General features: G+C 37.6%; 1 protein-coding gene across 1 annotated transcript in view; it reads left to right on the plus strand.

Moving 5' to 3' along the window:
* kirrel3a (kirre like nephrin family adhesion molecule 3a) overlaps positions 1-22,935 on the plus strand; it is a 151,571-nt gene that overhangs the window by 60,807 nt on the left and 67,829 nt on the right. The gene's annotated exons all lie outside the window — the stretch shown is intronic.

Here is a 22,935-nt window from a genome sequence, read left to right on the forward strand (position 1 = left end):
CTGATTTTATATTTCTATGTGCATCTGATTAATTGTAGGCCTCATTTATTTGATAGTAGGCATCTGATTTTTTGAGTAAAAAAAATATTATTTTTGAATAATTTTGGAAATATTAAATGAAATCTGAAGAAAATTGGCACTGTTGATCACACTAGTCTACTTTAATATTTCACCAGGAATTTTGTTTTGAAAAACTTTTATTTTGTACAAAATGGCACATTGTCACTCTTGTGGTGTTCCCGGTCAAAAATGACCGGACTACAAAAAATAGCTTAGAAATCACTCATTATGCAATATTATCACCCAATATTGGATTCAATCTTTTTGTCCACTTGTTCTCTTTCAGTTAGGACTGGTTTTATATTTCTATTTGCATCTGATTAATTGTAGGCCTAATTTATTTGAGAGTAGGCATCTCATTTTTTGAATAAAAAAAACATTATTTTTAAATAATTTTGGAAAAATAAAATAAAATCTGAAGAAAATTGGCACTGATGATCACACTAGTCTACTTTAATTTTTCACCAGGAATTTTGTTTTGAAAAACTTTTATTTTGTACAAAATGGCACAGAGTTACACTTGTGGTGTTCCACTGGGCCATTGAGGGCCACTGTTTCAATTGGCCATTGAAAGTGAATGGGAGAGACATGTGTTAGAAGTCCATGAGGAATATCTTTACATCTGAGTGATGGATTATGGTGAGTTTGGGCTCTTTTTAATCTTAACAATCTCATGTAAATAATGATGTGCCATTTTCCACAATTTATGCATGCTTTATTGAGTTATGAGTTAAAACGGGACATAAATGCTAGGCTACATCTATATTCAAGGCTCTGTGAGCGTATGTGGGGGTTTGTGTGTTACAACTCAATTAGGAATATCTTTAGATCTGAGTGATGGATTATGCTGAGTTTGGGCTCTTTTTAATAGTGATAGTCTGCTGAAAATAATGATGTACAGTTTTCTACGAACTGTGCATGCTTCGTGAAGTTATGAGCGAAAACCAAACGAGAGTGCTTCATGAGTATATACTTGGCTAGGTGCGTCTGTGGTATTTTCTGTGTTAGAACGCCATGAGGAATATCTTTAGATCTGATTGATGGAATATAATGAGTTTGGGCTCTTTTTAATCGTGAACTCCTGCTGTAAATAACGATGTGCCATTTTTCATGATCGATATAATTTTCATGAAGATACGAGTAAAAAGGCCAAGTCTAAGCTACCTTGATTGGCTACGTGAGTCTGTGCGTCTGTGATTTTTTTTGTGTTAGAACTCCACGAGGAATATCTTTAGTTCTGAGTTATGGATCATGTTGAGTTTGGACTCATTTTAATTGTAAGCATCTGCTGTAAATAATGATGTGTCATTTTCCACAATCGGAGCATGTTTCATGAAGTTACGAGCGGAAATGTGTCTAAAATTCAGCATCCATACATGGTTTACACATGGGTCTCTTGAAGGGCTTCTTTTAGAAAAACCTCGCTCAAGTTTAGTAAAAAAGCCTGAAACAATTATGCTTGTTGTATTCTACTCATTGAGACCTTTCAAATGACATATGACACAGGACTATCAGAGCTGTATGATGTATTTGACATATTGCTGAATGTAATACAAAAAAGTAGTTTATAAATTATGATTTTATTTATTTTTATTTATCAGCAAATAACTCAGCACTACTTAGGAGTTTATCAAATTGGCTACATTCATTGTAAATTTCAGACTCTAAGCTTTCAAATGACACCTATTTTAAGTTGATCAAGGTAATAGTTTTGAAAAATATTATGATTATTTATTTCGCAGCTAGGTGGCGCCTGCGGGGGGTACACTCAGTTTTAGAGTGATAACTCAGCAGTCGTTAGGAGTTGATCAAAGTGATTAGATGCATTAAAAAGCTGAGATTCTAAGCTTTAAAATTAGGGCTGTACTGTCCTAGTCGATTAGTCGATTAGTTGGTCGATACATTCTGGTTCGACCAAAATTCTGATTGGTCGATTTTCTGCCGCGTTTATTTCATCAGTTTTGCCGCGCTGAGGCGCGCTCATTTTATCAGGTGTAAAGCACTAACTGCTAATGGGGGTGTTTTCAGAGTACCCTTGTTTCACTGTAACAGTCTGTCTTCAAAACACCCCCTTGTTTTCACCTTTTTTGGATTAGTTCAACCCAAGAGAGAGCGTCAAGCATAGAAGGTTTGATGCTGAATATTATTTATTTAATTGTGAGAGCGTTTAATAGTCAGTCCTCTTCTAACATGTCAACAACAAAGAAATCGACAGTGTGGCAGCATTTTGTTAAAATTGATAACAGGAAAAAGGTCGAATGCAAAGTTTGCAAGCAACAGTTTTCCACAGCTTGACGACAAACATGACATATCATCTAAAAGTGGTAAGCTCATTTGTCTGCGTTAGCTTGCCCTGTCTGTTTTGAGTAGGCTATGAACATATCAGAATTTGCATATTTCAATGTTTTAGTGTGATAACCTAACTTTTTTATTTTTTATTTGGAGCCTAATGCGCAATTGCGCTGTGCTGTTGCGTTAGTTTTGAGCCTAGGATGCTTTATTTTTCAGTTATGCACTTTATTTCGTTTCTGCTCTTGATCTGGTTTGTTTAATAAATATATATTTTTTTTATTAAAGTGGACGTGCCTTTTGTATTTATTAAGAGTAAAAGCTTTAAGTTAATAGTCTATTCGTGTCTCAGCTGCGAAGCTGAGCTCATGTTCAGCCTCGCTCGGTGCGAGGACATGCACGGTGAAATGATAGTGTCTGACAGTTATAACTTATTATTATAACATATGACAAAAAATATTGTCTAAATTATGTTGCATATTCCTCAACAGTTCTTGTGATGATATCACTAGTTGACAACATAGTACTATTTTCGGAAATCATAAGCTATGATATTGCGCAGGTGCACGTGATGCAGCGCTGTCAGAGCTGACAGACTCGAATGTCAGACTCATTTCAGTGCAAAATAATTAGGTCAAAAACGATTTAATATACTGCAAATAGCCTACTAGTTGTTTATGTTTATTTATAATTCATTTAGGCGGACAACAAGGCTACCAAGTACTGCGCACAGTGCGCATCTAATTAATTTAACGTTTTTTTTCTAACGTCATTTTTAGTCGATTTTAGTCGATTTTTAGTCGAAAATTTCAGGACTTCAGTCGACCAAGATTTTCTTTGGTTGAGTACAGCCCTATTTAAAATGATACATAATTTGTGTTGTTCCATTCATTGGTTGCATTGGTCTCTCCCATTCACTTTCAATGGCCCATTGAAACAATGGCCCACAATGGCCCTCAATGGCCCAGTGGAACACCACAAGTGTAACTCTGTGCCATATTGTACAAAATAAAAGTTTTTCAAATCACAATTCCTGGTGAAAAGTTTAAGTAGACTAGTGTGATCAACAGTGCCAATTTTCTTCAGATTTTATTTTATTTTTCCAAAATTATTAAAAAATAATGTTTTTTTTACTCAAAAATTTAGATGCCTTCTCTCAAATAAATGAGGCCTACAATTGATCAGATGCAAATAGAAATATAAAACCAGTCCTAATTGAAAGAGAACAAGTGGACAAAAAGATTGAATCCAATATTGGGTGATAATATTGCATAATGATTGATTTCTAAGCTATTTATTGTAGTCCGGTCATTTTTGACCGGGAACACCACAAGTGTAACTCTGTGCCATATTGTACAAAATAAAAGTTTTTCAAAACACAATTCCTGGTGAAAAATTAAAGTAGACTAGTGTGATCAACAGTGCCAATTTTCTTCAGAATTTATTTAAAATTTCCAAAATTATTCAAAAATAATGTTTTTTTTACTCAAAAAATTAGATGCCTACTCTCAAATAAATGAGGCCTACGATTAATCAGATGCAAATAGAAATATAAAACCCATAAATGACAGATGAAAGCTTAACTCTTGCTCAGAGCAGATCTTCAGGGAAAGGAAGTCAGGAATTAGAAAGTCAGAGAGTCCTGTGATTATTACATCAGCCCATGGCTGAAAGTCCTTCAGTAATACAGCCCATTAGACATCTGAACAGCTTCCTGGCTGGTCATTGGCTGAAATGGTCTATGACTTTCAGTTCTATGTCATCAAAACCTGTGACAACAATATTACTTCAACCAGTTGGATTCCACGTTACTATGGAAACAGAGTACTTTATTTGACCCATTATTGTAAATATTATGCCCACTTTGTATTAAGAGAAATTTACCGGCATCTTCAGCACACTATAGCAACGACAGACATGGCACTCAGAAAGATCATATTCCATGTTTGCTTTTAGCCCAGTAAAGGACATTCTAGGAGACTGAAAGCAAATACTTTGTTTTGACGGACAGGAAGTGAGCATGTAAGAGCTGCCCAGAAAGAGGCGACACTGCTGGAAAGACCAGCTGGTGACTAGTGTATCAATTTGATGCTGAGTGCATCTTTTGTGTGAAGGGAATTTTTTTTTTTTTTTTTTTTTTTTTTTTTTACTTTTAACATGCCCCAATACTTTATATGGGGCCACTGTATAAACAAACCTTTCAAAAGTTTTGGGGTTCGATTTGTATTTATTTATTTTAAAGAAATTAATACTTTTATTCAGCAAATTTATCAAAAGTAACATGAATAATATTACAAAAGATTTGTACTTTAAAAAAATGGTTTCTATTTATCAAAGAATCCCGAAAAGGTCATGATTTCCACAAAAAAATATTAAGCAAATCTGTTTTCAACATCATTGATAATAAGAAATGTTTAATGAACAGCGAATCAGAAATGATTCACAAATTCAAAATGATTTTTGAAGGGTCATGTGACACTGAAGAGTCTTTGCAACACAAGGATAAATTACATTTTAAAATATACTAAAATAGAAAACAGTTATTTTTTTTTATTATTTTTTTGTGTGTGTGTTTTTACTGTATATTTCATCAAATAAGTGCAGCAGTGGTGTAGTCTACGTGATACGCAGGTATACGCCGTATACCCACTAGAAAAGGCCAAGGATTTCCGTATACCCACTTAAAAAATCGTGAGGATACTTAACAACTTCGTTTTGTGTCAGAACTTTCACACTTTCATTCATAAATTCACCCCGTCTGTGTTTGCGAAGCGACACCGAATCGCGGAATCCAGTCACAAATGGAGCTTGCTAAGCAGAACGTCATCACGAAATTTGGCTATTTTTGAATGAATAAATCAAAAGTAGGGATATGATATGGACCAGTGTCTGTGAATATTAAAGTTAAAAGAGACTGCAATTGTTCTACGCGTCTCTGGGAATGAGCGATCAGTGTGTGCTCCACTACGCACACACACACACACACACACTGAAGCAGTGGTGGTGTGTGTTTTCAGCGTTTCACCGTATTGAGACATGATGTAGGATAGGATACACATGTGCACTTTCATCGCAGAGCTGCTATGAGAGTCACTGCACGAGAATTTCACCATTTAATTTGACAAAACTATCGTCATTCATTCGTTTCATATAGCCTACACATAGAAACTGTAATGTCTTCAAAACAACCTGTCAAAATAAAAGTTCGGTATAACTTGAAGAAATTATAACAGAAATATATTACTATTGCACCGTAGAGTATACTTCAAGTAGGCCTAATAATAATAATAATAATAATAATAGTTTATTAAAACACACAGAAACTCAAATGTCTACAACCCACCAAAATAAAAGTTTGGTCTAACTCAAAGAAATTAGAAAGAAATTGCACAGTAAAATGAATTTTAAAATAATAATAATAATAAAATCTATTAAAACGTTATTTTAAGGGAATATCACACAAGTTTTCATACATGTTATAATTTAAACAGTAAACTTCCCAAAACAACACCTTTTTTTTATTTTTATTTTTTAAACACCATTTCTAAAAGTAAATTTGTATTTGTGCCTATAATGTTTCATTATTTATTTTTTATTTATTTTTGGAAAATTGTCAGCTGATAAAACCTGTGCTTCAGGGACCATATTCATATAACATCTAAGGCTAAATGTAGCTCTTAACTGGCTAAATTAGATGGTGATTAACACTAAACAGTAGAAAATCAGTCCAGTCTCCCCAGCTGTAAATGTCATTGGCTGTTAAAGTCTTGTGTTGCTTATAATAAATTGACATGTTGATAACACCTAATATTTCATAATGCTCTCAATTTCATGTCGATGAATACTGTATGCATTAGTGAGTGTGGTGGTGCTTATGGGGTGACGCTCTGGGATGGGTGAGTATGAGGCCGGGGGGGGGGGGGGGGGGGGGGGTTATATTACAGTATACTCACTACAAAAAACTAGACTACACCACTGAAGTGCAGCCATGGCAAGCATAAAAGACTTCTTTCAAAAACATTACAATATCTTACCAAGCCCAAACTTTTGAATGGTATAGTGTATGTTTTGTGCGCAAAGTTAAAAATGCATGTGTGTGAAGTATAAATCTGTTGCAGATATCTCATGAATAGTACGAAAAACCTCCCTAGGAAGTTAAAACTTTGATTCTTTTTTCCTTCATGTACATGACATGCCATAATATACCATTATATATACAGACGTTTTTTCCTAGCAGAGTTACAGATGCTTTTAAAGAAAAGTCAGACATTTTTGTTAGAACCTCAAAAGGAGATGTTTGTTTAAACTTAGATACTTGAAGGATTTAGAGAAACATTCCACGGTGCTTTATTCACAGAAGTTTCCCCTCGTTTCACTTTAACACCGCAGATTCATGAACAAACTGTCATGACGCTCCTCTGATGGTACAGAAGAAAATCTCAGATGCAGCTATGCAGAAGTTTCATCTAATTGTCTACTCGTAAAATAGCTGATCTAGTGATCTAACATCTCCGTTTGAATCTGGGCCATGGAGTACATTTTTAGCCAAACCTTTTCCATCTCTATTTTAAAGACATCATTTTAGGGTATGACTTGTTCTGCGAGTATAAGTTGGCAAAATCATTAGATACAAAAATATAACAGGATCCTGTCTAGGTATGGCATAGGATGGGACAACTAGTTTAATTATTGGCCACCAGACAAACAGATAGATACTGTAGATAGATAGATAGATAGATAGATAGATAGATAGATAGATAGATAGATAGATAGATAGATAATGATTTTTTCTTTAGACAAAATAGTATAGAATTTTAATGTCAGTCATTTATCGGTTTCACAATAAAGTAAATTCTCCCAGGTGTATCTTTGTATCTTCATACTATTTACTGTTTACAAGACTCTTTTTTTTAAACAGATTTGTATGACGACTTGATTGCAATAAGACTCAGTCTAATCAATAAGTGTAAATGAGTCGCACCATGGTTTAATAAAAGGATTGTTTCATTACAGTAATGTGTTTCCACACCATATCGATCCATCTCACGTTTCATGCTACTGCATTATCAGCTCTGTACCTCACATGGCTAAAACACATTGATCCTGTTGTTGGGCACCGCAGCTGTTGTGCATTGAGCTAAAGCATTTCTCATTAGATCCTGCCACTTCTCTCCGAAAAATGATATTCCATTGTCTTCCATTTCACGGTTTCGCTCATTTAAAATAATTTTTAAGTTTGCACAGTTAATTATTATGAGCGAATGGAAGAAAAATCATTGCCTCTAGAGCATAACATCTTTCTTGATGCATTGATCATCGTATTTGTTAAGAATAAGTCAGGAAGGCTAATCTAATAAGGAAGGTGCTCCTTGATTATGCCACTTTTTTGCAATCCAATTAAAATATGCCAATCAGCGTGTACTTAAAATTGCATTTGATCACAACTGTGATTCTATGGAAAAAAACCCCAGAGCTTCTACTGTCTCCAGACACAATTGACTGGGTAAGAATGTCTTCTGTTTTGCACAATTTAAACCCTATTCGGACGGGATTAACTTTACAAGGGTAGATGGAGTAATGTAATTTTACCACAGGACGTCTGTAATAATAATGGCCAATTCACACGGGATAAGATATCTCAGTAAAACTAGCTGAAGTGGGAGGGGTAACTTGATTTACGCACCGCTGTCACCCTCCTGTCGTCATGTGTGTATTACGTTGCTTCCTCATATCACGTGCGCAAACACATTTAACCTATATTTATAGATATAAAATGTCTGGTCGAACGATGTATTAATTAACTTCAGATTGGATTATGTTGGCAATAGGCACTTACCCACCTAAAAGATGTTTTGTGCCTCTAAAAAGTGCTTTCAATCTTCTTTTTGATCTAAATGGTTTGTGGAAAACACTTGAGTCCCAGCGTCTAGAACGCAACTGAATGTTTTTTTCAAGTGCCTCCATACTTGAAAAACTGCGGAAAACTACTTTTAAACAGGAAATGACAGAAAATGTTGTTTCTATAAATAAAATTTAATATAAATTTCTATTCTTAATACTTCAGGATTAGTATTACCTGAGGAATACTATTTACTATTTACTATATACTGTTTTTTCCGTACCTTTTTACAGAAGGTAAAATCACTAAGAAACTCTGGTAGTAATTACTTTACCCCACCTCTCCATGTTAAACTAGTCCCGCCCGAATAGATTTTGCTTAAAGCTGGAGTTAACCCCCTGGGGTCGGCTATCGCGCCGGCTCGTTTTTTTCCGTATGAGTGCAAAAAATAAATTTAAAAAAAATATTATTTTTTATCTTATATGCTTGTGTTATACATCAATCGATCCTGTTTAGTGTGTATTTTTTTTGTGTATGCTCATAATAAAAACAAAGTGTTGTGCTTTTTGCCAAATAAAGAAAAATAAACATGATGCGAGTTCTGCCTACTCTCCGTCAGTGAAGTCAATTCTGAAACGCGTCCGAAAATGAACTGTAACTCAGCGAATACTCAGTCAAACAGGCATACAGACACACAGGCATGAAGCTTGAATTCTCTTCTTTTAAATGAAGTAATTTTTGTAAAAAACAAATATTCACAGTTTATATAATAAGTATGTAAAGAGAGAGATGTCAGCCGTTCTCATCTCAGCTAATTAAGTTTTAATGTGACTCCGCCTACGGAGACTGCGCTATTCAAACGCAAATGTGAGGCGATCCATACAAACCTGTGAAACGCCCACATCCGCTGGATAAGGCCGGTGAAACACTGGATGCGTGGCTCAGCTGCGTGGCGTGTCCGTTTTTATTTCGGCTCCCATGTTAACAGTTTAGAGTTTGTACACTGCCTGTGTGAGACGCGCGTCTCAGGCGCGGCACGAGCCGCGTGGAAAACGCGTGCATTCTAGAAATAGAACCGACGCCTATTTTTCACGTGACACGCAAGCGTCTTGGAAGCGTTTCCATGCAAAATTGAATAGGAAAATCTGTTTATTTGTCATTTTGACACGAATACATATTAATAAATGTCCTTTTGATGTTTAAAAGTGTCTAGGTTTTGACATAAATGCAAATATAAATGTAATTTACAAAATATGATCGATTTTCAAATGCTGCTGTATTGAATGAACAGCTTTTAGCAAACTCTATTGCTATACTGAGATGAGGAATATATACTGTATGTGTTTTGTCAAAAATAAAGTCATCAACTAACTAATGAATGCTTTACTTTGAAATACGTATGATAAAATGTATACTTTAGTTTTGAAAGACGTTGACTAGTTTTGAAAAGATTATAAAGTATGTATGTGCATGCATATATATATATATGTGTGTGTATATATGAAGAGTTAAGATGCAAAACCCTCTAAATGCCATCTGAAATTTTCTTCTAGAATGATCATTTTTATGAAGCTTGTATATTTAAGTTAGCTATAGGTGACACACCTGAATGAATGGCTCATTAAGTATGCAGGGACATTGTCTCACCAGGTGTGAACTACTAAATATGCATGATGCTGTTGGAGCGTTTACGCCCCATCCGCATATTGGCTTTCCAAACTAAAAGTGTTTCACAAAACTAAAATCAATGTATCGTTTTATGTAAATGATTAGGCAGGATGATTTTCACATCATTTTGAAGAAAAAACTCAGTCAAAAAGTCAAAAGTCTTATTGCCACATATTTAGTATGTGTTTTGAGGCCTTATTTCAGAAACTTTAATTTGTATTTTTTTCGATAACCATGCATAAACATTATTCTCTCAAAAATGAAAACATGTACATACATGTGGCTCACATATTATGGAAGTCCTGTTTGTGCTATATAGAGTGAATTTACACCTTTGCCATTAATATGTTTATAAGCAACTGAAAAAAGCACAAATGTCAGGGCATGTCAGAACATCTCAAGGACCCCAAAAACACCCCAGACCCCAGAGGGTTAAACTCAGTTGGGCAGTCGCCATGGTGACATGCTTTTTTTGGGCCACTTGACAGGATAGCTCACAGATGCAAAAAAACGTGCAATTGAGAGCAAACACCGTTCCCTTGTGCAGAACCTGTCTGCTGATTATTTGGTTGATTGCGGTGGTCATCATATTTAGTAATCAGGAAAACTGCGCAGAACCTGTTTGTTTCCAAAATGCAGAGCGCAAATAATTTCGCTACAGATGAGTGGATGCATTGCTTGTGCGTTTCAAGTCAACGTACAACAGAAAAGAAGGTTTAGAGACACAGATTTACAAAGAGGTACAACACAAGATGAAAGTAAAATTTAAATATAAAGCAAAAAATTATTATATTATTTTTGCAATTATTATATTATTAAAGTCTAAAAAAGTATGTGCATTTGCTAGTTTGGGGGATTGGGGATTTGGGGAAGAAAATGTAATTTAATTACATTTAATCTCCAAAATAATGTAGAAACAACATAAAGACATTGGGCCCTATTTTAACGATCTGAAACGCAAGTATCAAGCGCAAAACGCAAGTAACTTTGTGGGCGGGTCTTGGGCGCTGTTGCTATTATACTGGCGGGATAAATGACTCTTGCGCCCGACGCAAATCTAAAATGGGTTGGTCTGAAGTAGCTTCATTATTCATAGGTGTGGTTTGGGCATAATGTGAAATAAACCAATCAGAGCGTCATCTCACATTCCCTTTAAGAGCAGACACGCTTGTTCTATAGCGGATTCCTATTATAACGGCGGATTTGCCAGGCGCGCGCCGGCAGCGGTTCACAGCCGAGGAGACTGACGTTCTCGTCAGGGCCGTAAAACACAGAGAGGTGACATTGGGGATGGAGAAACACACCCAAATTAACTTCAGTTAAACAGGCGTATGATAATTTGGGTAAATGTGTAAGCTAGATGTACAGTATGCTTTTATAATATCTATCTATCTATCTATCTATCTATCTATCTATCTATCTATCTATCTATCTATCTATCTATCTATCGTAATAATGTATGATTTGCAAAAAAAAAAACTGCTGCTTCTGTGTAGATGAGAGAATCAAAGTGTATGTGCGTTGTGCACACATTGATTATGGCCAAGCATGCGCCCTTAAAATAGCATAATGAATAACATGCGCAACGCGCCACTGACTTTAAACTAGATTTTTTCGGTTAGTGGCGGAATTGTTTTCTAAACCTGCAAAATAGCATGAGGGAACGTTTGCGCCGGAACACGCCTCCTCTTTGCGCTGAACCGCCCCCGGGAGCACAAGTGTATTTCTTAGTTAACCGACGTGCGTCTCTGGAGGGAAAAGTCCGCTGTGCGCGGGTGCAAAATAGGAATGATACATGCGTCGCTGTACAAAGTCAATTGCGCTGGGTGCAAGATAGGGCCCATTATATTTTAAATATTTGTTTATGACATGGATTTTTTCAAATTTTTAGCCATTAAAAATAGCTATTCAACATTACAGTATAAAAAAATTATAATCTGTGTAAAATTTTGTATATTTTAACTAGGCTTTCGACTAGAAAAAACACTACAGTTTATTAGCATAAGAAAATCACACAGGGATTCACTCCTTTTGAACCAGATACTAAAGTTCTCAGGCAAACAAAGCTTTGAATAATATTGATCACATGCTTTCCATTTTTTGACACAATGACATTATTGTGCCTGACGCATAGCATGGCACTCTTAAAATAGTGTCTTTTGGGTTCATTATTTTGATCTTATTTATTTGAATTTGGGATGCCAGTTGGGAGGCTGGAACTTGTCATCATGGTCACATTTTGAAATCTTCCACCCGAAGTAAAACATTTGAGTTTTTGTATACTGAAATGAATCGTCTTTTTCTCTCAGTGACTCATAGCCTACTTTTTTACAGCCTTTTGAAGCTTTGTTGCTTGTGTTGAAAATCCTCTGCGGTGGGATTATGCCATTAAAAAGGGAATGGAGGTATTTGTGGGAGTTCAAAGCCCTGTAGCTCTGCAGGTACTTGATAATTTCAATTACATTTGCAAGTTTTTCCTCTCAAATGACATATAATTCTTCTATTTAACAACTTCCCCTACAAACATACTCCCGTTTTGCTAAACTACACATCCTATAGTCATTACTGCATCCACATGGTGACCATACATGGTGTGTGCTTGAATACGCACTTAATTTATACTGTTAAGAGTAAACATAATCAATATAATATTTATTAATTTATCAATCTAATATTTATATTGTTGCAGCTGTTTGCTTGTTTTTCAGCTTCTGTCCAGCTTTGACTGTGTTCAGGAAAGCACACAGACCTTAATTCCCCCCATGTCCACCGAGCAGAGGCCACAGGCGCCAGAGGCATCTGGCCCTTGGACTGTCAAGGAGAGTTAAAAGACCCAAAGCGCAGTGGGGGTCCGTCAAGCACGAGCTGTAACCTGCCGTGACACCTGATGGGTGATGTAAATTGACGTTGCTGCTTTGGAGTGCCTTAGCCGGGGCTGAAAGTGCATCTCAGCACTGCTGAGGCCCCAGGGAGGAGGGCCCCCATTCCTCCGGCATCCGATCCAATTAACTGTGCCACGCTCCGGCTGTTTGTCTCACATTTCCATGTTAATACAGCCAGGAAAGTCTGTGTTTAGTCAGCAAATCTGTGCTGCTGCATAATACCAGAGACTACTATCTCTAAATGAACTGAAAATGCATAAACTGGCTTTAGACCATGAGTAGAATCTGAGATTTCTTTTCCCATGCAGAACAGAGATGTTTTGGCAGATCATGTAAGAATATAGCAGTGATAAATGAGAGATGGAGGCTCGGTAGACCTTGCGTTCCTTCACCTGCTCCATCCCCGTCCCCCTGTCGCAGCCTTTCACCCCGAGAGCAGCGAGCATGTGCTCACTTCCTCTTTCATCTCTGTGGGTCCCGCTGCCCCAGTCAGAGCTAATCAGAAAACAAGACAACACAAAAGCTCAGCAATTCTACGCCATACTGTGAGCGTTCTACTCTAGCTCTGGGCTGTCTTGCATCACTCTCTCTCTCTCTTTTTCTCTCGAGAAACAACTTGAGCCACTGTTCTCTTCTATTCCACAGCAAAGTGTTTAACACTTGTAGATAGGGGTGGGCGATATGACCAAAATCTTATGTCACGATATGAGTAATTTTATTTCACAGTAACGTCTTGGTTATGTATGTAACCCCCTGTTCCCTGAAGGAGGGAATGGAGACATTACGTCAGAACTGAACTGACGAATTGGGATCTCGTCTGATCTTCATCTCGCCTTTGAGTGTAAACTAACCAAGCCAATGCACGTTGGCGTGCAAGATTTTCATCGCAAACTCTGCCCCGCGAAGCATGTATATTGAAAGAGCGCATGCAATACACATTCAGGTTCTCGCTGAGGAGCCGAGCTGGTGACCCAGCCACTCAGTGGTGGTACAGCAATTGTGGCGATGGGACGTTACATACTTAACCTAGATGTCCCCTTTAGTCAGTCACTTTCAACGTTACGTCAGAACTGAATTGACGAATTGGGATCCCTACCAAAGCGCCACTATTGCTGCCCCTTCCAGCGCTCCATGTAAGCCACCTGATCCCCACGCACCTACCTCCTGCCAACTGGGTGTCGAAATACTATGGGGTGAACCGGCAGTGGACGAGATCACACAGACCAAAACAAAAACGAACATTCCAACACGGAACGCACGTTTCAAAGTAAAATAACTGGCTGTAGAAGTGTTTTTCAGAGAAACGAGTATGTGACCTTAGCATGTTTCCTAAATATCTGCAAACATATTATGGTATTTTTATGCTTTAGTGGAGTGAAAAAGTTACATACAGCACCTTTAATCATGTCTACCGGTATATCGTCCACCCTTATCTATCTATTGATCATTCTATCATTCTATCATTCTCTCATTTTATCTATAATGCCTTTCAAACAAAGGTTTTGTCAAGCCAACATAAAAAATACATTAATATGAATTTCTGTGAATTAATTTTTATTGTATTTCATTTCATTTGCATCAAATTTGCTAATTCAATTGCGATTCAAACTAAATTGAGCTATTGAATTACAATTTAAAAGGCATTCTTAATTTCATTCAATTTTTTGTATTGCATGGTGCTTTCACTTCATAGAGTTCAGTGCATTGAAAGTGTCTTGTTCCAAACGCTCACTATCCCCTTTGCCTCTGGCAATGTTTAAATAACGTATTAACATATGAAGAAGCAGCCCATCTCTTCTTCTTGCTAAATATTGTACACAACAAGCAAAGTGATTGCTCATAAACTGGATCTAAATGCTCTCTTGAGACGTCCATGGCTTTATATGTGGTTTACAAGCAAATTTAGCAATTATATCTATTAACTTAATGCTTCTTAATTCGGATGCTCTTCAGATGATATCAGATCATGGAGGGATGCTATGTTTAGAGCCTTTTAGATCAATTTCCTTCTGAAAGCAGAACATGTTGCTGATTGTATAAAATCATATACAGTAAGTATAATGTTGTTAACAACGTTGTGGTTTTTATTTTAGCCTTCTCTTTTTTTCCAAACCTCAAGTTTCTGCCGAGGACTCACAGTACTTCAGATGCCATGACGGGGGACTCTGAGACCTGCAATTACCTGTAGGCCGAGTTGAAATGCACTGTTTCAGAGTGTCAGATTATTTTTCCCGTTTTGCTTAAAGCGTCTTGCTTAAACAGTCATCGGTTCAGAGAAAGCATAAACAACCTTACTAAATGTCAGCTGCCTTACTAATTTCCTCGTGCTTCGATTAATCATTTCCCGCTCGCAAAGTCTCCATGTCCGTCTTTCACTGTACATGCTCTCTCTCGACAGAGGCTTCAAAGACTGAGTCGTACTGACAGACTCTCCCCACAGCGTCTGCCTGACCCCCCCAGAGAGAAAGAGAGAGACAGACAGAGACAGAGAGGGATGCGGTATTATATCTGTGATTGCCTCTCTGTGTGGCCTTCCTGTGTGCCGTACTCTCCTGCCCTGAGTCTAATGGTGTGTGGCAGCGCTCATGCTCTCCTGTCCAAACGAATCCGTCAGACCTCTGACACACTCGCACAGCAACCAGTTACTCCCTGCCTCCAGTGAGCCGCGGACCCCGGGCGGCGCGCTTACACACGTGTCATGTGCTCTCTGATATCGCGCACACAGGCTGCCGTGCTCTTCACGTATCAGTAATTTCAAATTAACATGACTCTTCATGTCTGCTTTTTTCAAGGGTTTGCGCCACCGGTCTTCGGTCGTAGCCTGACACGGGTTCGCGACTTACTGTACATGTACGCTGAGTCTCCGCTTTCTGATTGGCTGCTTAGGAGAGAACAAACTAATGCTTAGATGAAAATATGTCATCTGTTCTGTCTATAGATGACACTTCGTCCTGATCTGTAATCCTAATTGCTTTAATGAATGGGGAAACCTTGTGGAATTCAGATTCTGAGGTAATTAAACAGAAACCTAATAAAAGAACAGCCGCCTTTGGCTTGCCGGGAAAAAATAATTACATCTTTCAAATGACGGCCACATCACCCTGCGAGTTTGCTTAAGTCTTTTAATTAAATTGAGGCTGATGGTCGTCTGAAAATGACATGAGTGTCACATCACTGGTGAGGCCTCATTGCATGGGATCTGTCAGAGGACATGTCGAGGATTTACTCTACTCCGTATCTGTCATGTCTGCTGCCTGAAGCAGAGGGTTTCTTATCTAATAATGAAAGATGTTCGTGAGGAACACAAGGGCCCAGTGTGTCAACCAGTCATTTTTTCCTGGTTAAGTTGGTTGAGTAAGGTTGTCTTGCTGGTGAAGAAGCCAGGTGGGGAATCTGGCACTTTAGCTTTTCATACTAGAGACCAAGGGCTACTTGTATCAGCTTTGCATACTATGATTTAGCCTAGTTGTAGTGTAAATGAGTGTTAAGTTTCATCTGGCTTCTAAATATTTCCGCTTTGCACAATTTGATGTTAGTATTTACTGCCCCTATTGATACTATTCGTTATATTATTTTGCATATACACTACTGTTCAAAAGTTTGGGATGAGCAAAAGAAAGAAATTAATACTTTAATTGAACAAGGATGGATTAAATTGAGCAAAAGTGACAGTAAAGACATTTCTAATGTGACAAAAGATTCCTTATTTTCTATTTCAAATAAATGCTGTTCTTTTGAAATTTCTATTCATCAAAGAATCCTGAAAAAAAAAAAAAATGGATCACGGTTTCCACAAAATGGCTGCTAAAATTCAGCTTGGCCATCACAGGAACATATCACATTTTAAAATGTATTAAAATAGAAAAGAGTTTTTTTTTTTTTTTTTTTTTTTTATTGGAATAATAACAATAATAACAATTAATTTTCATTTCAGGGTGAACTATCTATTTATAAGGCAGCTAATGCTGCAAATGAATGTTGTAAGAAACTGGCAGTGAACCCCTAGTACCAGCATCCAAAACGCAGCATGTGCTGATGATCATTCATGGTACTATTTTTAGTCTCACTGCTCACCTGTCACAAGTGTACAGGGCCAAATCCCAGGTGATCTTACACCTAAAGTAATATGAATTTCATAAGGTCTCACTTTTTGCAGGAAATCAAATGAAGCACTGTCTTTACTTTTGTCTGCTAGTTTGTAACTGAACTCTTGGGATCAGATTTCGTCACCTAAAACCAATCCGTTACCTCACATGTCCAGAATCTTCCAGATATGACATGACATGCAGGAAAATGAATGACGCGTGTTGGTTTAGACCTAAAAATGGCACCGTTATCACAGATGAATGATCTCCATTCCCCCACCTCTCAGATTACCTCAATAATACTGGGGGAAAGGAATCCTTTAGCTTCCCTCAGAACTGTCAGCTGACACAAGCCTTGAAAAATCACTTCATTCACTCCTTGAGTTATTTAGAAAATGGGTTTGGGGCCTTGACGTTTTTGTTTCCGTTTTTTCTTTATGTAACACGTTTTGTTGAATTTTGTTGAATGCAGAGATGCTTGAGATCTGATCATCTACATTCAAATCACAAAAAATGCTGGTTTTAAAAGCACGAATGACTTTAGTCAATCACTTTTAATGAACCTGCATCACCAGTCCCTTTCAAATGGATTGAAGCTAATCTAACTAGTGGTCGTGAACATTCTGTTCGTCTTTGTCTTCTCTCCATTTCTCTCATCCATCTGTTTATGCTCTCCTTATTTGCAACACAAGAACTCTCACCTTCACTCTGTTGACTGTATTGTGAGGTTAATTAAATCATATTTTCAGAACCTTCATGCACACAACACTCCAAAATCCAGCTTCACACCTGACCTCTCCAAACAGCCGTGACATTAGCCTGACTATTAATAATCTTTTATTAAAAGTCCATAGTCCTGAGCAAACACTTCTGATATTTCACGTCAGGCACCTTAAGAGTGTCTCGGTCATGTTTTTGGAGGACTCGAGGACTTTATGTCAATAAATGTTGTGCTTTCCCCCCTCTATGTATTAAACGATTATCCATAGTACAAAGCTTTCCTATTCAAGTGTTTGATTGACATGTGGAGAGACTGTTCAGCACAACTGCTGGCCCCTCTCTGACACTCCATTTAGTCCATTTAAAATACTCTTGAGAACTAATCTTATATTATAACCTTCTGAATCCTGTGTGTATTATCAGTATTGTCGGTTCACGGTGATGTTGAGGCAGTTTTTCGGTTGCCTTGTCTCTAACGGCACTCTGGGTGAAGAAGCCCTTGGGGAGAAGGTTTATATATTGGCATAGTTGTGAGTGTACTGATTGTGTACAAATCTGACTTTGTTATACTCTCTTGTGTAAGCATTTCACAGGTCATTTGTGGACAGAGTCTATTGTTGAAATGGCATAAAGGTTTAGTTCGCTCAATGAAATTGAGCATTGCTATTATTTGTTCATGCTCATGTCATTCCAAACCACAAAAAGAGTACAAAATGACAATTCCAGCAAATTTTCGCAATTTTCTTTTGCCTTCCAACTGTAGTGAATGAGAATGAAAAAATGTCAAAGAAGATTCATTATAGTCGCCCACACAACTTGTGCACTATGTAGTCTTCTGAGGTCATATGATAGCATTGTTTGAAGAAAAAGATTAATTTAATACTTAAAAAAAATACTTTCTACTGTAGTCGTTGCTGTAGTTTGCGCATTCAAATATTCAAACTTTGTTGTGAATCATGACTAGCCATATAAAATGTGAAAACCTACAGTATTCAGAACTATTGATGTCAAACACACAGTAGCATATCTGAATGAACACATACACTACCGCTCTTGGGGTCGGTAAGATTTTTTAATGTTTTCAAAGGAGTATCTTATGCTCACCATGGCTGCATTTATTTGATCAAAATACAGTAAAAACAGTAATATTGTAAAATATTATTAGAAATTAAAATAAGTGTTTTCTATTTTAATACATTTAAAATGATAATTTATCCCCTATGAAAGCAAAGCTGAATTTTCAGCATCATCACCAGTCTTCAGTGTCACGTGATCCTTCAGAAATCATTCTAATATGTTGATTTGGTGCACAAGAAACATTTATTATTACCAGCGTAGAAAACATTGATAATCTATTGATTATATAATAATGGCTAATATTTTGGTGATAACTGTTAGAATTTTGTCTTTGATGAATAGATAGTAATGTATAATGCTTTAATGTCACTTTTGAGCAACTTTATGTATCTCTGTTGAATTTAATTTTAATTTTAAATTTAAATTTCTTTCAAAAAAAGAAAAAAAGTTCTGACCCCAAGTTTTTGAAATGTGATGTATGGAAATGTGATTTGAGAAAGTTCTCAGAATAACAGTAATTTTAATCGGTTTCTCACAAGGCGATTTTATTTTATAGACAGTTTGAGTGGATTTGATATTGCACAAGTCTGAAATTTAATTAAACGCATCACAAAGACGTGCTATTTTAACAACACAATTAATTAATAGAACACACGCAGCAAATAGTTATCTGACTTTTAATCTGTCACATCTGATTCTTCTCCTCCTGCCAGTTAGTTCATTACTTGGATCTATTGTAAATCTTGGAACAGCTCTGTAAGGGGGGTGCCAGTAAGTCTGGGTTACCCCTCAAGAAAACAAAAGGCTCTCCTGAGAATTAACATTTGAACTCTCTCTTGCATATGTAACAGCAACATCCGAGACGCACCACAGAGTGCAGCTCACACCTCACTTATACAGTCTCATCATCTCTCCCTGCTCCCCCCTTCTCCTCCTTACCTAGCCTGGGAAATCCCTGATGAACTTCCGGCAAATTTGAGATTTTCTCTGCAAATCCGTCTGGCCAAGAGCCCATTCAAGCCCATTTCCAATTTTTCCAAATCGAGGCACCAATCACAAATGTTGAGGCGGGCTTTACACGATGGTGATCGCTCTGATTGGTTTTAGATCTATCCAATTGCGCCCAGAGGCATTTGAGCGGAGTCCGTTGGTGACGCCCCTTTGGAAAAGGGCTGTGAAGGAACCTTCCCCAGACCCACTCTCAGTTACAACTGAGAAGGGTCTGGTGTCAACCAGGCTACTCCTCACCTAAAAATCTTTTTATTTTTATTTTACCGCCAATTTTGTCCCGCCGTCCATTTTCAAATAGACAATGCGCCATTGAAATGCGCCATTTCCCATTCCACTTCTTGCGCATGTTTTCGTGACAAAATGTGTTTTTGGGACCGGATAGAGTCGTTGGGTGACAGAGTTGTTGTCAGCTCGTGTAATGTGTAACCCCCTGTTGCAGATCATTTACGTAGGAGTCACATAGTGTGAACACCATAACGATTTCAAGACTCTAGAGCATGTCATGTAGTCTAAACAGCACAGCGATCTGCCGACGTTTAAAGTTGTGTAGTGTGAACTAGGCATAAGACGCAGAGACCTTCACCCGTCCTATCGGAAATCCCCATTTGGACCGGTAAACAGGCTTACAGCTCCAGTCAAATCTTTCAGCAGATTTCTGTATTGGGAAAGCCAAAAACAGCCTCAGTAACACCGGTGACGGCGCAGAACCAGCATTAACTAAGACTACAATGACAGATTGTGACATATGTTCAGCTGGAACATGCCAAGAACTGATCTATGTCTTCAAAATACCATCCAGCAGCTATAGGGCTACAGAAAACCTGCTGCGCAACATCCCATGAGCTTTGCGAGAGGAATGTTTGACATTGAGAAATGAAACCGGCAGGAAAAAAAAAAAACTTTGCCCCCCCCACCCCAACTTTTTTTTGCCAAGTTATTTCCAACTCAATATAAAGAAAAGTAAAAATGTCTTGTGCAGTGTGTGTGGTCTGCTGTGATTAGCGGCCTTTCTTTAACCTGAGAGTGGAAGAGATTGTGCGTCTGACAGGATTCACTGTGACATGATTGCTGGCCCCATTGAGTTTCAACTAATCACAGAAATGTGTGTTTCTAATTGCTGACTTACAAAGTCCCTGATGGCAATTGGAGACTGTTTTGAGCTATAATTTCTGTGCAGTCTCTTTTTCTCTCTCTCGCTCTGAATCACCTGCTATCATTCCAAACGCATCAGGCACATATACATACGCGCGCACAGAAAAAAAAAAAAAAAAACACACGCAAGCCTGCACAAACAACATTGAATTCCACAGACACCTGCATAACCTAAAATCAGGGATCTGCTGGGCTGCATTGATTTGTTTGGCAGCTGAGTTGTTCTCACAGGCCAACTGAACAAGCTTGGCTGTAAAATAATTTTTGCATTTGAATGATATTTAGACAACATAGCATCAAAACTGTTACTTGTCTAACTGCACGCAGTTAATCAATGGACATTGTTATTAAGTTATGGGTATTGATTTCCTGATTTGATTTGATTCTGATTCAGTTAGGCATATTTCAGTTATCATTTATTTTTCTTACACATGAATGTGTATGATAATACAATGTTCTTGTAATGATAACTTGTTGATTCAGTAACACGTTCAGTGGAGAGTCTGTCAGACTGATTCAAATGGTAGAATCAGTCAAACGGTAAATCCAAATAATTTTTGAATGATTCAAAAAGAATTGTGGCGCATAACAGACATTTGTTTGTGAATGGCACTGCACTGTTTGCAAACTGTGGTTTTTGATTCACCATAAAATAACCTCTTTATTAGAGCAGTTTGTTCATGAATTAGACTACACTTTTGCACTGTGTGGTTTTTGAATCACAAAGAACAGCCAGAGATAACAACCAGGTTTTAGATATTCTAAAGTTAACTTAACATGTACTGTAGCTTTAGCATGTTTCACCAACCTCTCCTTAAATCCCATACAAATGATTAAAATCACATTATTTTTCCACTGAATATTTTATTTTATACTTGTCACATTACAGAGGATAAATGTGCTGTGAATGCTGTTAATGAAAAAATTCACTGGATTATCCAGGATATGTGAATGATTGTAAATATAAATGTTTCTATGAATGTCATTCTGAATTCCAGCAGCAGAAAGCCCATCTCTCTTTCTGTATCTGTCCACAGGGAGTTCCGCTCCATCTGTGGATGCGCGGCTCAAACTTTATTCCCAAACAGTGTTTGCAAGTGTGCTTTGATTGTGACCCACTCAGACGCTGTTGTATTAATTCTTTCTCTACGAGCCGTTCGGCATTGCAGGAAGCTGACAGGGCACCTGAGCGCGGTTTCAGAGATGGAAGCTATTTTGAGTCGTGAGATAAAACTAGGCTCAATCTCACGTTGTTTTCGCAGCGGGTGGTCTCTGTTCCCACATTGTCGGGGATTGTTTATTGAGGGTGAAGGCAGGGCTGCTACCAACATGGTGTGTCAGAGACGAGAGAGCAGTCTGGTTGTGACACAGCCTGTCGCATGTGCGTGTGCACTGGGAGGGGCACGTAACTGTTGCTCAAAAGCTACTTCTGACATTTCCATTAGACACAGGGTTATGAATCTGCCTGGGCCAGGTGAGTACAGGAGAGCAATGGCAGTGTCATTGCCTGTCTGCTTTAGCTGCAAGGGACACATTACTTAACCTGCCACCGCATCCCCACTGACATTTGAGTGGAATCTAACAAAACAGAGCACTCGAGGAGCCCAGTTCACCGCCACAGTTTTAATTTCTTTTTTCCCATATGGATACACAAACACAGCTTCCTCTTAACAGCCCAGCAGTTTGTCAGTGTATTTTGTGTGCAACATTTAGCGTTGATAGGGTTTCCCAAATGGGGGTTCGGGAGTTAATGAAAAGCCAATTCATTAAATCGAATGTAACAATAAAATAAACAAATGGGTCAGTGCAGTTATTCGAAATAAAACTAAAATAATGTGTTTAATCAAATCAAAGGCTACTTCTTGAAGTATATTGTCTGTTGCACTGCATGTTTTTCAGATTGAAGAACGGCACTGTGTTCATTTACACGTGTGCAGCTTATAATACAGTTTTTCAGAGTGGCACACTTTTCGTTCCATTGACTTCCTTTCATACGCATGCAAATGCAGGAAACAGGAAACGCAAGCTCAAGTGAAAAAGTTTTTCATTTTGCTGCATTACAAAGTTTAAGTTTGGGGAAATCTGAAAAATGTGTATCATGTGAAGATGTGTGACCAATAGAAGATTTATAAGTTTCTGCATAACTTACTTG

The sequence above is a fragment of the Abramis brama genome, assembly GCF_963993115.1.
Source record: "Abramis brama genome assembly, chromosome: 25".
Classification (NCBI taxonomy): Eukaryota; Metazoa; Chordata; class Actinopteri; order Cypriniformes; family Leuciscidae; genus Abramis; species Abramis brama.